Source organism: Arachis ipaensis, chromosome B04, assembly GCF_000816755.2.
Source record: "Arachis ipaensis cultivar K30076 chromosome B04, Araip1.1, whole genome shotgun sequence".
NCBI classification, from domain to species: domain Eukaryota; kingdom Viridiplantae; phylum Streptophyta; class Magnoliopsida; order Fabales; family Fabaceae; genus Arachis; species Arachis ipaensis.
This window is the reverse complement of record NC_029788.2, coordinates 53,285-58,024: the sequence shown is the minus strand read 5'-3', so window position 1 is coordinate 58,024 and position 4,740 is coordinate 53,285.

The window sequence follows — 4,740 nt, the reverse complement described above, 5'->3', positions numbered from 1 at the left end:
TTACAATATCATATCATAGTCATTTCTTCTTAACTTGCCGAAGCAACTAATGCCTCTTGCAAAGTATCTCTCATAAACATGTATAGATTCGTTTCAATCTTTTCAACTTTTATTACCGCAAAAGCACCTTTAACAACTTTCAACATCCCACCTTTAATATGAGTCTTGTACATTGAAGTGAGATATCATTTCATTAGAAGATATGTGCAAAAGGAAACTATTGATATTCAATTTGTAAAATCTGAAGAGCAATTGGCTGACATTTTTACTAAGCCACTATGTGAAGAAAGATTTTGCAAGCTGAGAACTGAACTGGGAATGATTGATATTAATTCTGAGAAAGAATTTGGCCTCTAATATCTTCAAAAATGAGTTGGATTGGGCTCTAGCAAGTCCAGAAAACGCCTCCAGCGTGTTCCTTTAATGAGGTTACATGACAAGTGTCATGCGTACGCTTGGGTGACGCTTGCGCGTCGCTTGGCGAAATTTCTTGGTCACGCGTGCGCTTTGCTATGATTTTCACAAATCCTCATTTCTTTATGAATTCTCCGCTTGCATGCTTTTTCTTCAGTTCTTCAATCCAATCCTTACCTTATAAACCTGGAATCACTCAACAAATATATCAAGGCATCAAATGGAATTAAAGTGAATTAAATTTGGCACTTTTAAGGCCTAAAAAGTATGTTTTTAATCATTAAGCACAATTTAGGGAGAATTACAAAACCATGCTATTTTATTGAATAAATGTGAGATAAGTTGATAAAATCTACTAAATTCAACACAAGATAAACTACAAAATTGGGGTTTATTACCAATCACAAGCCCATGAACCAAGTATGATAAAATTAAAGAAAGTAACTCAAGAGACCACAAGCCCCATACGATTCTCTCACTTTTGGTAACTGAAACTTCAAATTCAATTCAATTAAGTTCCTTGAAACTTCCACCGAAAGCCATCACTTCTCTCTTCTCTTTCTTGGTTTGGTCACATCACTCAATCAAAGAAGAAGAAAGAAGAAAATGAAAAACACAGAAGAAAGGTTATGAAGAAAGACAAAAGGAGCTTTGCCAAAACAAAGCAAAGAAAATAGGCTACAACCAAGTAGCTCATCTTACTCGGTCAAAGCACACCAAGCATCTTCCCTCATTTGTGACACACCGAGGAACCAAGAAGAAAAGCCACAAGATCTCAAGCACATAAGAAGAAACAATGGAGAATGTGAAGTCAACTTGGTTCAGAAGCTTATCAACGCTCAGAATCAAAATTTGGAGCCAAAGTCAAGCTCAACGGTCAAGATTGAAGAAGTTTGAAGAAAAATGATGAGAGAGAACAGTTGAGATGCATGCAACATATTTGGCTCTCTCTCTCCTCTCTGATGAAGCCGCTGCTAGTCTCTGATATTGGAGAAGAAGACAGTGTTAGGATTGGATTTGATTCAACCTTGGAAACTTCACTCTTTTATATTAAGGGTGAACGACCAATGGTTGAAGGCAAGGAGAGTAAGTAAAAAAAAAAAATACAGAGTTCACTCTCATAGTTACCTAAACTGTTTGAGTCCTTCTCCTTCATGTAGTTCATTTAAGGGTTAAGTACGATTTTGGTCCCTAACGTAGAGATCAAAAATTTATTTCGTCCTCGGCCTTTTTTTTACTACAAAATGGTCCCGAAAATTTCAGTTTGTTTTAAAATCATATTTTTTACCAAAATTTTAATTTTATTCCAAAAATATCCCTAAAAAAAAGCGTTGAATAAGGGGGAAAGGGGGAAGGGAATCACGCATGCTGGGGGGTGTTAGTTCAGAAGAGGGGGGAGGAAAGGTGGGGAAGGGAAGGGGAAGGGCCATCGCCACTGATCCTCGCCACCGCCGCTGCTCCTCTCCCCTTCGTGCTAACCCCAGAGCAACCACGACCCTCTCCCCTCCTTCTCTCCTTCCCTGTCTCGGATCTCCTCGAACCAGAGCTCACCGCTGGCGAGCCTCTCCTGCTTCACCATGGCGCAGCAACGTGGAACCTCCCCTGCTTCACCACTATGCAGCAACGTGGAGCCTCCTCTGCTTCACCACCGCTAGCGAGCCTCCCTGCTTCCCCTCCCTCAGTCCCTGTCACAGAAGGAATCAGAGCCACCACTGCCTGTTACCCTCCCTCCAGCCCCTTCCCGTCATGCCCAGACCGCCGACGCTCCACCACTGCCCCCTGTCCCATCTTTTCTGTTTTCTATTTTCATAATCCAGGTTATTATTTTGCTTTCAATTTTGGTTTTTGGTTAGTGTTAGTTCCTTGATTTGATTCTAGGTTAGTTTAGCTGGATTTTAATTTTCTATTAGTTGATTTTAGGTTATTGAATTGCTGAAAGTTGCTGCTGAATTGTTGTTGTTGTTGTTGTTGAATTAGCTTAGATTTGATAGAATTAGCTTAGGTTATTGAATTTCTGTTAATGGTTAATTGTATACAAGATCCATTGTTATTGTTGTTCTTCTACTTCTAGTTGTTGTTGTTTCATTATTTTTTGCTTCTGCTGATCTTTCGCTTCTGGTTGAGCTTGTTGTTTCATTATTTTTTGCTTCTACTGTTCTTCCGCTGCTGTTCTTTCGCTTCTGGTTGAGCTTCTGTTTTTTGTTGATTTTGGGGAAGAAGGAGAAGGGTATTTTCGTCCAAAGGACGATTTTAAAACAAATTGGAACCTTTGGGACCATTTTGTAGCGAAAAAAAAGCCGATGACGAAATAAATTTTCGGCCTCTACGTTAAGGACTAAAATCGTACTTAAGCCTTCATTTAATATTTTCTTTTTCTCAGTTTAATCTGTCTGAGTCTCATTGTAAAATACAAATATGGTGAGGTTTGTAAGAAAAAGCCAATGAGAAGAAAAAGGCAGTAAGTTAAACTAGGAGAAAAAGCATAAGATGTCTCAGGTTTGCTTTGTACATCTTTCTATTTTGTGTCATAGTTGTAATGGAGACTGGATGTAGGTTACATTGCACTAAGTAGCTGAACCAGGATATATCCGATATCATTCCTTCTCTACTTCGATTATGTTTCTGTTAATTAGGAGACAAAATGAAAATGTCTCTCAACTAGGTATGAGACAAAAGTAAAAATATTTCCTAAGTTTTTGTGAGAAAGTAAAAGCACTATACAGCAGAAAAAGAAGCTAAGATTCAACTCCCTTCTCTTAGCCACGGATAACCATCACTCTCCCATTAAAATTCAATGATTATAAAATAGGAGTGCTTATATCCTTTCATTTTATTTAGCTTTTTATCAAAATAACTTTGTTACATGGTGGACATTAAGAATTCACGTACTGGAATGTGGCTTTCATCTGCTGCATCATTGGTAAACCCTGGTGTATTATTTTCCAAAGAAAATTCTTAATTTGGGTTGAAAATTGATGTTCCATAGACCTGACCATAATTCCTTGTGTCCACACTTTTTCAGTAGAAATTCCACTGAAAGGTGAAAAATTTGGATCCTACATGGTTACTAAAAGCCATTGAATAGCTACCCTTCTCCTTCATCCAGGTAATTCATATTTTCCTTGATAAATTTTTGTACCGAGTATGACTGTTGTAATTTTTGTTATGAACATATCTTGAATTAGAACCTGATTCCAAGTTCTATTTGGGAGGATTAACTTTGAGTCCCATTCTGGAGAGTACTATATAGTCGAGTATGGATTAAGGGTAATAGCTGTGTAGTCTTTCACCCACGAGTTCTCTCTGATTCTGATTGATGAACCTCTGCCCACTTTTCACAAAATTTCTTACCTTATCCAACACTTTTCTCCCTTCAAGAATGCCTTTTCATCCCCATAAAGGATAATCCCAACTTAAGCTCTAAAAGAATTAGAGTATTTAACGTATTTGCTCTTATAGATCTTTTACACCAATGAATTCAGTCTAGTCAAGAGCCTCCAACCTTGCTTAGCTAGCATGCCGAGATTAAAGATTTTTAGGTCTTTAAAAGTTAGGCCTCTTTAGACTTTAGGTCTAGAAGAGATTCTCCAACTAACCTATTGTATTCTTTCTCCGACCCTCTTTAACTCCACCAAAATTGAAGAATAGCCTTCTGGATATCATTAATAAGAGATTTCGGTAGTTTAAAACAACTCAAGGTGTAAATAGGAACAACAATAACAATAATTTTGATAGGAACCTCCCTCAGCTTCCGCTTGATGATAACAAAACTCTCTTGCCGTGTTGCAATTTTTGTTCAACTTTATCCTTAATATAGTTAAAAGTGGCTCTCTTTGATCTCTCAACTACAGTTGACAAACCCAAGTATTTGTTTTTGTTTTTTACATGCGGAACTAGTAAAATATCAACTAGTTGATCTCTAACGCGAGTAAGAGTATTATTGCTGAAGAAAACTGAGGATTTGTCTAAGTTCATTTTCTATTCACTAATTTCTTCGTATGCATTAAGAATTTGAATAACATTGTAGCAGTCATGCTCAGTTGCTCTTCCAAATAGTATTGAATCATCTGCAAAAAATAAGTGACTAACTTTGGAGCACCTAAGATTTAGCATCAAATAAAAAAATTCAATCTCTGTTCTCTTTTGTAAAGTAAATGAAAGAGCCTCACTATATAAAATAAAAAAAAGGTAAGAAGAAAGAAGGTCATCTTGATGCAACTCTTAATTTGCATGGTTTGATTAGGCATTATGTATTTTAGGAGAAAAAATATTATTTACATACAAAAAAATCAGATATTAAATTAGGTATTATATATTTTATATATT